The sequence below is a fragment of the Monodelphis domestica genome, chromosome 5 (genome assembly GCF_027887165.1).
Source record: "Monodelphis domestica isolate mMonDom1 chromosome 5, mMonDom1.pri, whole genome shotgun sequence".
Lineage (NCBI taxonomy): Eukaryota > Metazoa > Chordata > Mammalia > Didelphimorphia > Didelphidae > Monodelphis > Monodelphis domestica.
The window spans coordinates 70,406,294-70,419,429 of NC_077231.1; the positions used below are offsets into that span (position 1 = coordinate 70,406,294).

The 13,136-nt window shown below is 35.4% G+C and overlaps 1 protein-coding gene across 5 annotated transcripts in view; it reads left to right on the forward strand.

Moving 5' to 3' along the window:
- The window catches only part of TMTC3 (transmembrane O-mannosyltransferase targeting cadherins 3), a 70,770-nt gene that overhangs the window by 6,781 nt on the left and 50,853 nt on the right, over positions 1–13,136 (forward strand). The window contains exons 2-5 of one of the 5 annotated variants that reach the window (XM_056798614.1): positions 3,731–3,810; positions 4,388–4,517; positions 6,486–6,548; positions 6,848–7,027. The gene's annotated coding sequence lies outside the window, so the exon portion shown is untranslated. Of the gene's footprint in view, positions 1–2,325; positions 2,443–3,730; positions 3,811–4,387; positions 4,518–6,485; positions 6,549–6,847; positions 7,028–13,136 lie in introns of all 5 variants that reach the window. The other 4 variants (XM_007503124.3, XM_007503123.3, XM_007503122.3 and 1 more) reach the window with 4 other exon arrangements.

Here is a 13,136-nt window from a genome sequence, read left to right on the forward strand (position 1 = left end):
AAAAATGACTGAATAAAATGTGCCAGCCACTGTGCTAAGTACTGGGGATTCGAAAAGAGCCCCCCAAAAATCGCCAAACAAAACAGTCCTTGATGTCAAGGAACTTACATTCTAATGGGAAGACAGCATGCAAACATACATACAAAGTAGTCTATGGGTGTAATTAGGATAAATAGGAAATAATTAACAGAGAGAAGGCCCTGGAATTAGCAGGGATTAGGGAAAGCTTCCTTTAAAAAGTGGGGGTTTATTTGGGACTTTATTAAAGGGAGCTGGGGAAGTCAGAATTTGTAGAGTTCATTAGAAATGAGTGAAGTAAGGGAAATGTTCCAGAAATGGGAGGTACCAGAGAAGATACTTGGAGCCTAGATAGAGAGTCTCTTGTTCATGTAATCACCAAAGTCCAGACCAATATTTTCAAAGGCCTCACCATAAGAAAGTTGGAGGTGGTGGGAAGGGCTTTGAGGAATGAAAGAAACAGAGAAAAAGTGAGGAAGAGATAGTGCTGAAAACCAAATCAAGTAACACTTTTAGGTGACCAATTTGGATGTTTGGGTTTACTAAGTTTTTCACTTAAATTAAGGATAATGGATGTAGGATACCTAAATCCAAGAACCCTCTAGCAAAATTTATAGGACCCCTTGTCATGACTAGTATTTAATTATGTGCAGTTGGTTGATTTCTCAAATTTGTGTGTTTTAAATGTTTTGGGTTATTGCACAATCACAAATTATTTTACCAGACCATCAACCTTACTGTTTGAAAGTTACTTCATAGGAAATTCATGTTCTCTGATTACTATGGATAAGAAGTATAGGTGGGGGAGAAGAGGTAATAAAAATCTTTGCCCCAAATGTCTCATAAAAAGATTCAGATGATTTAGTAGCTGGTGGTATAGAGAATGAGTGCTGGATGTGGAATCAGGAAGATAGGGGCTATAATTCTGCCTCAGTCACTTACAAACTGTGTGTCTCTAGGCAAGCCACTTAACCTCTGTCTGCCTTGGTTTCCATATCTGTAAAATAGGGATAATAACACTTTTTAGAGTTGTTGAGGATTAAATGAAATAATATTTGTAAAGTCCTTTGCCAGCCTTAACATGCTATAGAAATGCTAGCTATCAATATTAGAAGTTTAAGAGAAATTAATGGTATTTCAAAAACAAAGATTAATTAGAAACTTAAAAAGAAGTGGGGCAATTAAAAAAATTTAACATCCGTCTTAGGTTTTGTTAAAGATGTAAATGTATATGGAAATGTATGTAAATGTAAATTCCTGGAGATCTTAGGTAAAAAGATAAAGCTAAGGATTGAGAATCAACAGTTTCTAAGTTAAAAAACTACAGTGATTTTGAAAATTTGAGGAAATGACAGGCAATTAAAATTGTTAGCCACAGTTATTTCTTTCTTTAAGATCTTTTGTAAGCCCTGGTGACCATGATGGAATTTTATACTTTGTGTTTCTCTCAGGACATTGGTTTCCCTTTTGCAAATGAACCTGGAGATAGGTGGTTATAAGTTTTAAAGGTTATCTTGTCATTGTCACCCAATCTGTGAGGTCAGTAGTCCGTGAATTCATAAATATTAAAATGTATCTCATCAACTAAATACTTCTTGAGTATGGACATTTATTTTATTTTCAGAGTTATATACTACTAATTTTATAGTTACTTTTTGACATATATCAGCTATGAAACTGAAGCCCTAGTAGGTAAAATCTTGGGCCACACAGATAGACATAGCAGTAGCTCAGAGTTAAAAGGGGTCTCACAGACCAGAGTTTAACCTACATCTAAATAAACTTCTTTACAAAGTACCAGAGAGGTCTTAATCTGTCTTTTACTTGTTTGTGGAAGGAGGAATCTACGACCTTCTAATTTTAATCTATTTTTAAGTAGCTCTCGTTGTTAGGAAGTTTTTCTTTATTCCAATTTTAAATTTACTTTTTTTAATTTCACCTCATACACTTTCCCTTTAATTACTCCTAGGTTCTCTCCTCTGGAGTGGAGTAGAATAAGTCTATTCCTTCTTCCATAGAGGTGCTCTTCAGAAATTCTATCCCATCTCATTTCCCCACCACCATATTTATCTTCTCTAGACTAACCAAACTGATTCGTATATAACATGAACTTGAGGTACTTGCATCATTCTGGTCAGCTTCCCCAGGATTGTGTCCTTCCTAAATTGTGATACCCAGAACTGAATGTACTATTCCAGGTGGGTTCTGACCAGGGCAGAATGCATCATTGCTGTGATTTCCCAGGTCTAAGACACTTGCCTCTCAACATTGCCTAAGATTGTCATGGCTCTCTTGTTTCCTTTGTAGTAAGGAGCAGAGATAAGAGTCAGACCCAGGTACACTGATGCCAAAGCCCATGCTTTTTCCTGAGCAAGCTGACATTGGGCATATATAGTCTGATTGGCTCTGTCGGGATGAAGATAGGTATGTGTTGGCTCCATTTTATCCTTGAGTCTGGAGAAACTGACTTAACTAACTAAAGTGACACAGCTAGTAAGTGAAAGAAGTCAGAACTGGGACTCAGTTCTCAGAGATTTTTGGGTAGGATAGCAAAGTCACCTCATCCAGTACTAAAAATGGCATTGGAAGGTATAGGTAAATAACGTGAAATGAAAAATCAGATATAATAAGGGAAAAGAATAAGTAAGTATTCATATAGCATTTACTATGTGTCAAGCCCTTTACAAATATTATTTTATTTGATCCTCACAATGACCATAGGAGGGAGGTGCTATTATTCTGCCCCATTTTACAGTAGAAGAAATGCTTGCAAACAGATGTTAAGTGATTTGCCCAGGGTCTGGCAGTGCTCTGGTCCCTGTGCCATCTAGCTAAAGGAAAATGGAACATAGCTACTGCTATGAATAGGGTAATTTAGTTTTAATTATTGCCAAATATACAGCTGTATCAGAAAATTTAGAGATGTGTCTATAGAACAGGATTATAGTTAATCATGTATGGCAACTGGAAACTGTATCCTTTCTATATACCATGGGGATTGGGTGCATCATACCCCTGTGTTCTAAAAAATCCACATAACATTTTTTGACCCTCCCTTTGTGCCAAAGAAGTCTGAATTTTTTTCTTTTTTCCTTTTTTTTTAATGGGATGTTTACAGTGTCTTATAGCCATTTATGAATTACTAAACTTTAAGATACCTCCATTTGTAGTCTGTGTACTTTTGTACTTTTTTTGTGTGCCTTTTTCACTCTTTTTACAAACTTTAACTTTTTATTTATTTTATCTTTAAAAAGAAATTGTGTATATTTATGGCATTAAAAGATTAGAATATGTTGGACATTTATACATTCATATACTTTATGCATTTTTAAGTCACTTAAACTTTTTCCCCTGTTGTCTGCTGGCCTTCACGTGTTGTCTGAGGCTCCCACACAAAACCCCCAAAAATTTCCATTTAATTTCTTATGCCTTGTGCCGATATATTGAAACCAATGGGGAAAGTCACAATGTGGAAATGATGCTTATATTAATATTAATGTTCAACCACACAGCCAAGTAATTTAATGTTGTCTGCTATAACAACCAGTAACAAAAATTAGCTTAATTTTTACCAAATCTAATTATTTCTACAGTGGTACAGACCTTTTGGGAAACCTACATGTTTTTGTAAGAAAATATGCCAGTGTGTTCTGTAGTATATTTGTAGAACCTTTGTAGTTACTTCAGATTTTTGCTTTTTTCCTCTCTTTAGGTATTGTTGTGCAAATTAAGACTTATCAAATAGCAATAGATATCTTGATTTATTTGATGTTATCCTGTAGTAAACTGTAGGTGAGTATTTCAATTTTTTAAAAAACTAACTTAATGTAAAAATAGCTTAATATAGAAAATATTTAGATAATTTTTATTTTAAAAAACTGGTATAATTCTGTACTTATCTTAACTAGTTCTCATTAGAATTTTCCTTTTATTTTGAATCTTTTCAGTTTCCTTAAAGGATTGCTTCTGGGTATAACAGCTTTTTACTATCCCAACCATTGTGGAATCACTTATTTAAGATGCCCCCTTAATTAGCTCTTTTCAGTATTTCTGCAATCTGAAAGGTCTTTGTCACTTTCTTCAAGACCTCTGAATCCCATACTTAAGTCCAGAAAAACAATTAGATATATATTTAAATCTTATTAAACTTTTTGACTATTGAAATTTGTTAAGAATAATTTTTAAATTCCCTAAGCAGTCCCTGAACATCCCTGCAGATTTATAATCTTATAATCTTCATTCTGCAAATTAAACATTTCTTTTCCAAAACATGCCATATTTAGCCTTAGGGAATCTTTTAAACAAGATTTTTGAATCTGAATTTACAGTTCATAGATGACCACATTCTTGCACTTTTGTATCTTTTCAGGTAAATACAAACAGGATTAAGTCAATCAACCATAAAGCAGAAGGATTAGTTGTATTCTCACTGTATACAGAATATATTCTGATTAGGTGGAATAGTATTAGTGGAGAAGTTTTGTAAATTACTCGAGAGGGTAAGCAGTATGAGATTAAAATAAGTAAGGAATGCAATTTATCCATGGTTTTGTGGGGGGGGGGGTTCCCTTTCTAATCCCAGGAAATTAGTAAAATGAAAATAATCCCAAATGATTTCTACAAAGTATTCAATATGAAGATTTAATGTAAAACTAAATACTTTTGCTTCATTAACATTTCTGAGAATAAGCAATAGAATGAGATATAAGCCCAGGATATCTTTATGTTACAAAGTGAGACACTTGAGAAAAAGACTGTCTTTTAGGTTTTCCTCTGAAGACTCAACATTATCTCCTTTACTTAAGATTGTCTCTGTTTAGGTTGTAAGTAGATGGGATTCTAGAAAAAGGAGCCAAGAATGTCATTCCTTAAAAGCGAGAGGTGCAGAGAAGTTAGGTAGGTTGGAGAAAACAAAACCAAAGATACAGTTGTAAAGGACTCAGCATTTAGCTCCATTTAGTTTCCAGCAGAGCCTGAAAACAGCTTTTATTGGCATGCACTTGAGAAATTTTTTAATTTTCACTGTCTTTTTTTCCCCGTCACTGAGAGTAAAGCTCATAGAGGATAAGGGAGAAGCAGGTGTTTTCATTTCTTTCTGGAGTAATAGTAGCTCAGAAAAAAATAGGCAAGCCAGTCATTGGAGAGAAAGAAAAGTTTGGCAGTGATACAAATAAGACCAAGACCAAAGTATCTCTAGAAAAGTCATGCCACTTCTGCCTTAAGCACTACTATCTTTATCTGATGAATCATTCATAGGATTCACTACTTTCTTTTCACTGTGGCTGCTTGCTGACTTTTGGTATAGAGTTCCCCTCTAATTAGATCTCAAAGAAGCAGTAGAGTAAATGGTGGCATTATTAGATAATATATGTTCAGAAGAATGGGACAGCTAGATTATACAGTGGAAAGAGTGCTGGGCCTAGAGTCCAGAAGACCTGAGTTCAGATGTGGACTCAGACCAACCTGTGTGACCCTGGGCAACTCACTTAGCACTGTTTACCTCAGTTTCTTCATTTGTAGAATGATTTGGAGAAAGATATGACAAACCACTCCAGTATTTCTGCCAAAGACAACCCCAAATGGGGTCACAGAGAATCAGACACAATTGAAAATAACTTAAGAACAATTCAGAAGCATAAATACAATAGATTGAGGATATGACTATGTATCTTTGGAAAATGAGTTCTTAAGACTTTCATATGTACTAGAATGTAAAGTTTTTAGATGTAGGATCCAAGAATTCATTGTAAGTTTCCGCCAAGTATATTTCTTATACAGCATGATGAAGATTTTGCATGATATGTGTCAGATTCCTTTTAATTCTTGCTGCTTTTAAGTTTCTTCCATCTGCTACAGAAAGAAATTGGTCTGAGTTTGGAAGTATTCAGACTAAGTCAAAATTTAAACAATCTTGAAATTGCAAAGAAACTTATCTCAAAGGAGACAAACCCTGACTTTTTAGAAATTTGTGAAGATGATAGAAATAAAGCAGTAAAATGCTAATAGTGATAATTGAGAAAATGAAACTTATTTTAAAGTTTAGTGGTCAAAGTTGTATTCACTAAGATTTTTCACTTGCTTTCACTATTTGTTTCCCTCAGTTCCTTGTCTCAAAACATATGCATTCTATATGTGTTTGACTATACTGAGATTATATAGTAAATGTTTCATTGTTAAATAAAGTGAAATTATAATGTTAATTTTTTTCTGGTGGTCTTATCTGTTTTTGATAGGTAGGTAAAAACTAGAAAATGTAATATGTCCTTGAAAATTTGTTATAAGGGTCTGAGTCTGCTTTTAAATTTAATATACAAAAAAACATAATTTTATGGGCAAATCAAGTTGTACAGACTAGTTTGTGGGCTATAGCTTTTAAATAGATTTGAACCTTCAAAAAAAAAAAGTATTGCATTTCAAAACAATTATTTTACTTGGTTCTAAATTTTTTTCTATTCCCTCTATTTTAGACTTGCTTATCGTCCTCCCAACTTTTCCTATGGCTCCCTTCCATTCCCATAGCATGAAAAAAAGTAAGACAGTTTCTTTCCATGACTTCAGAATCTCTGGCAATTAGTACTGTAGTTAAACGATGACCATTTTTTCTCTTTACCTTTGAATTTTTAGCAGTGGTTTTTGAGCTTGGCTTTTGGGTAGACTGGTATAAGGATACCAATGTATTTAAATATATTACTATTAAAGACATTTCTCACAAGTTCTTTTCTTGCTTCATGCCTTTGTGCAAAATGAAAATAACTTTACTGTTGAATAGAATCTAGCATCCTTCTGCCTCAGACCACCAGGTTTGTTATAGTTTCATTTCCTTCTACAGTGATCTGGCATGGTGCCCTGCAGTGTGATGTCAATGATTCAGCCTGTAGACAAAACTCTTACCTACAACAACTCCCCCTCAGAACGTGGAGTACCTCATTTTTAATAATTTCATTGATGGCAGATCTTCAGCCTTCTGACAACAGGCAAAAGTCTTTCAGAGCCAAGTTTGATGAATAAGGTGAGTGATCGCTTTATTTTGTCAGCCCAAGTGTATGATTTTACTCCTCTTTAGTTTTCTTATTAGATTAATTCATTGTGCAAGCCTATAAGCACCTTTATCTTGATTCCATCATGCAGTAACTTACTTTCATGTGATCATAGATTGTATTTGAAAGGACTTTGAGACTATCTTTTCCAAATTGCCCATTTTACAGGGGAGGTTACTTATTGACTAAACACAGTGTCACAAAGATAGTAATACTTAGAGCCAGGATTTGAACCTAGGCCCTCTACTTTCAAATTCATCAGGAAGAAGTCAAAAGCATGGAGATAGTATATGTGCATCAGCCAGCAAAAAGTGAAGTAGCAAGACCACAAGAGACTTTGGCAGTCCCCTTCTTGACATTTAAAGAATTTAAAAGTATACTTTGTCAACAAAAGGGAAATAAGGTTAGGTTGACCTGATTTATTAGTGAACTAAAGATAATATAAGAATGCCACAGAGCTATGAGAAAGGCATCCAGAAAGCAGACTTAGGCATCAATACTAAAGACAGTAAAAGAAATTTTTTTAGTTATATTAACAGTAAGACAAGAAATAAGGAAAGGATAGATCCTCTAAAAGGGGCAACCTTCGCAGAGTCATGTATCTGGAAGTAATTTGTACAATAAAACACTATACAAATGTCATTTAATATTATTTGTTTTTAAAAAATTGACCTGCAATATTTGAATGAGACTTTGAAACAAAGTAACTTATACATAAATTCCTTTTTAAAAAGAGACTTCTTGTAGAATGCTTAAGATTAAGATACAAATCAACTACTACTATTGGGAACATTTTGGCTTAATATAAACATACATATCTAACTTTAGTGCAAAATCTTGAAAATTCAGGCAGGCCTACTTTCCTTCAGAGAAGACAGAGGTAAATTATAAATAGATAACCTTTCCTAGCAGAATAGAGACAAAAAGCCATGAACATAAAATAGAAAAGAAATCTAAAAGAGGAGAGAGAGAGAAAGAATGTTTACATATTTGAAAGAGAGAGTTGGCCTAATGGAGAATGATTCAGAAATATATTGCACCTCTAGTCTTTACAGATTGGGTAGAGGGGGTGTGATATGAGAAAGATGAATATTCAAAACTGAAGAAGAAGCCAGAAGACAGATGAAAGAAAGCACACTCAGTAAAGCTGTAATAGTCAGAAAATTCAGCAGAACTCCAGGCTGTTCCTTCAGAAAAGAATGAGAGAGGGAGGGAGAGGGGAGACGGGAGAGGAGGAGAGAGAGGGAGAGCTCACATGCTTTTAGTTTGGGGCTACTACTGAAGAAAGAAGAGGCAAGGAGAAAGAATTCAGAACATTTGCCCTTCTAAGAATTCGTTTAAAACACACACACACAGACACACACACACAAAACCCAACAAACTCTGAACATCAGTTTTTCTAGTCTATTATGAAATTTAGGACTTCGTAGATTTTTTTTAGCATTCTGGAAAAACAGATCTATTATTTGCTGTGTTTTTCCCTTTTCCATCATCCTGTTGTATTTTAGTATTCTAAGTTCTCTTAGATTAAAATTAATAACTAAGTTCTTATTTTCCATAAAGTTTATTAATAATCATTTGAAATAGAGAAAGCAAATATATAGTGATTTAAGCATAATCCAAATCTAACTGACCACATAGTTCTCCACCTGGCTGTCTCTCTCAGCCCTGGTCCTTCCCTACCGCCTCCAAGGGAATAGAGAACCCGGACGTTTCTCGCCCCACACTGACAAGGAAATCACTTTAAAAGACTGATATATATTAATTTAAGGTCGCCAAGGAATTCAGCTATGTAATTCCTAAATGAAAACTCTAAGTCAGCAGTCAACCTTTTATGGAGTTTTTAATTACAAACAGGAGGAAGAAAGGTATTAGAGAGAGAGGGAGGGGAGAGGAAGAGGGAGAGAGGGAGAAGAGGGAGAAGAGGGAGAAAAGGGAATAGGGCTTAAATACCCCCTCTGTTTAGGCTGGGCCAAAAGGCCCAAGCCCTTAGATAGCTGAGGCAAAGAAAAGAGATCAGTCCCTATCACTCACGTGACCAAAATGGAGAAACAGTCTCAAGGGCCTCCACCTCCAGCCTCCTTCAGAGCAAGCCCTCCTCTCAGACCTCTCCAGGAGCTCTCCCTCTAGGACCTCTCTCCTCTCAGACTCCTTCAGAGCAAAACTTCTCAGAGCACAACCTCTCAGAGCAAAACCTCTCCAACTCCCCCAGTCCTCAGACCCCGCTATCTTTAAGGAAATCATCCAAGTTCCCTCCCCTCAGTTCTCACATCTACCATTCACTGTCCATGTCTTCCCTGTGCCAATGGTGGCTCTAGCTTAACCCAGGACCGCCCAGAGGTCTGCCCCTTTGCACTTGTCTGTTGAAGGTCATATTCTCAAATAATTAAATCTTGATCCTTGCTGCAGCCCTTCCTAAATCCTTTTACTCTGAGTAGGGTGGAGATTGTAGTTTCAAGACCTGGTTCTGTCATTCCAAGTATCTCTATTGTATCAATTCTAAAATCAATCATGACTCAAAGAACTTCCTGTTCTATGCTTAAGCATAGGTCAAAGCCCTTTCCATTGTTTAGCAAAAGGTTTCTGTCCTAAAGTAGTCTTAGGTAGGGAGGAGACGGATCCTCCCATGCCAAGGGGGTTCACATTCCAATAGAGTTCTTACTATCAGTAGGAAATTTTTTCCAAGTATGAAATTTTCCAATGGTGAAATTTCCAACATTCATAAGTCTAAGAAATTTTAAGTTTTACAACACCTTTATCCTTTCTCTTGACCCTGGACCTGTGTAACCTTTAGTTCTGGTTCATGTTCCTAGGGCTCTTCACCCATGACTTGTTTGGAGCATTCACATGACATCCAGCCATGCATTGAGGTGGGGATGAGCTGGGGGAGGGGAGTGGATTCTATCTACACAGTTCCTATGTGACATACAGAATTCAGAAAAGAAAAAAAAAACTATTAAGTTACTGACATGTAATAATGAATGCAAAGATGTAAAAATTGCTGTTTTATTGTTTTCATTAACTGCAATTAATATTTTTCTTTCTCTATTTTAAAGGACTATCTACTCTTATACTCACAGTAGCACTTTGGGAGTTGAAAGATGATTATATATATTCACTTTAAAGATGATTATTAGAAAATTTACCTTGAGGTTTTAAATGTCTTTGGGGGTGTGTGTGGAAAGATATTAGTTTAAGGAAGAAAATGCAATCAAGTCCATTTCTGGTCCTTCCTGTGCCTAGATATATAATTAGTTTAGGTTTAGGAACACTATATCAGAAACTAAATATTATGAGAGAAAATAGCTTAGATTGGGGTGGGAAAGATTTGGGTAGATATCATTAAAAAAAGCAAATGTGAATATTAGAAATTTTGAGTGAGAGGGGACTTTAAAAAAATCCCAAGCTATATCTAGAGAAAATAACAATAATTTATTTCTGTAAAATGGGTTAATGAGAGGAAAAAGGCATTAGGAAATGAGAAAGTTTGAAGAAAGCTTTTGTAAATCAAAATAAATGACTTATTGCATTTTACCACAGCAGTCAAAATACTTAAATTACAACTTGATTTAAAAGTGATCCCTATCACATGATTTTATGGGGATATAGACTCTAAAATGATTGTCCTAGTGCATATGTTAATAATATAGAAATAGATCTGATTTGATGACACATGTAAAACCCAATGGATTTGTGCATCAGCTATGGGAGTGGTGGGGGTTGGAGCAAGAACACGAATCATGTAACTATGGAAAAATATTCTAAATGAATTAATTAAATAAGCTTTGAAGAAAAAAATAAGAAAGAAAAGTGAATTCCCCCCAAAATTATACATTAAATGACTTTTGACCCAGAAGCATGCTGTTGTAGTAGAATTTTATCTCTGAGAAAGATAACTATCAGGGACCTGCCACCTGTAAATAAATGACTGCATCCCATAGATTTTTGAAAGGATATCTCATCATTGTCATTTTCTTCAACAATAAAATTATTAATTGTTTCTATGATTTGTTCTTTAACCAATTCTGGAGAATTGTATTGTTTAATTTCCAATTAGTTTTTGGTTTGCCTCTCCATGTACCCTTACTAAATATTATTTTCATTGCACTGTGATCTGAGAAGGCTGCATTTATTATTGCTGCTCTTTTGCACTTGTTTGCAATGTTTTTATGCCCTAGTACATGCTCGAATTTTGTGAATGTGCCATGTGCTGCTGAAAAGAAGGTGTATTCCTTTTTGTCCCTATTTATTTTACTCAATATATCTACTAACTCTAATTTTTCTAAGATTTCATTCACTTCTCTTACATCTTTCTTATTTATTTTTTGGTTTGATTTATCTAGTTCTGATAGAGGAAGGTTCAGGTCCCTCACTAGTATAGTTTTTCTATTTATTGCATCCTTGAGCTCCACTAGTTTCTTCTTTAGAAATTTGGATGCTATTCCATTTGGTGCATACATGTTGAGTACTGATATTTCCTCATTGTCTATACTGACATTTATCAGGATATAATTACCTTCCTTATCTCTTTTAACTAGATTTATTTTTACTTTGACTTTGTCAGATATCATGATTGCGACTCCTGCCTTCTTTTTCAGTTGATGCCCAATAGATTTGGCTCCATCCTCTTACTTTTACCCTATGTGTGTCTACCTTTCTCATGTATGTTTCTCGTAAACAGCGTAAGGTAGGGTTTTGGTTTCTAAACCACTCTGCTATTTGCTTGTGTTTTATGGGTGAGTTCATTCCATTCACATTCAGAGTTATGATTATCAGCTGTGTATTTCCCAGCATTTTGATTTCCTCTCCTAGTCCTGCCTTTTCTTCTTTCACTATTTCCTTCTACACCAATGTTTTGTTTTTAATCAGTCCCCCTAATTCCCACCCTTATTTTATTTCCCTTTCTATCCCCCCTTCCTTCTTATTCCCCTCTTATTTTCTTTACTCCCTCCCCCCCCAACCCCCCATACTGCTTCCCTCCCCACCAATCCATTTGTTAGCCTTCTACTTCCCTATAGGGCACAAATCTCGAATTCTGGCTTTTGGGGGTGTCCTTTTAAGTTGAGCCCAGCATGAGGGTTCCTTGGCTCTGTCTTGTTGTTAGGTTTGATTTTCAGTCCCCTAGGAGCATTTAGTTTGTAATCTGTATGGAAGGGTTTTCAGAGGTCTGAACTTTCACTGCCTCTACGCAGCCATCTTGACTCTGCCTCCCTGTAAATAAATGGATCAGTGGTATGCCTCCATTCATGCCAAAGATCCCAAGCAAACAGAGAGATCTTTTTATAGAGTTTTGGGGAGTACAGAACAAAGCAAGGAGCAGAGTAGATGACAACATGGGAAAAGCTGAGGCACAGGAAACAATATGATTGGTTAGAAGTTTGGTAATTGGGGTGAGCAAAACTCCTCTTCTCCTTTGAAGGCTAAGAAGGCCTCATTGTTGGAGTCCAGGTTTAAGACAGCAGCCCAGGCTTTTGGACAGCAAACTTGACATCCTTAGATAGCCTAGTGGCCAAAGATACCAAGCCCAAATTCTTTTTTTCCTCCACATTGTCTTTGAGAAATAATTCCTTAGTACAAGAAAAGATCAGTGATTAACAAAAGAGCTGGATTTCTTAACTTAATTCTTAATATGCCACCTGAAGAACCATGACTTAAGCAGTTACAGGAAAAAAAAGCAGTACAGAATGAAATCAGTTGCTTAAAAATAAAAACAAAAACAAAATGACACAGTATCAGTTCTAATCTTCTCAATGTAAAAAGTCATCGAGAAGCCCAAGAGGTATTAGGAAATGTCAAACAGCAAAGCCAGTGCCAGCAAAGGAAACTTAAATTAGCAGCCTCTCAGAAGGACCAAAAACTAATTCAAGATACTTAGAGTAGTATTATTACTACTGGACTTTTATAGTCTTCTTTTATCCATAGATCTAACAGGTACATTTATCCAAGCTCTCTTAATTTACTCATGATATTACCCTTTATGTCTAAATCATTTATCCATTTTAACCTTATCTTGGTATAAAGAGTGAGATGTTGCTCTATACCTTGTTTCTCCCAAACTGCTATCTAATTTTCCCAGCAATT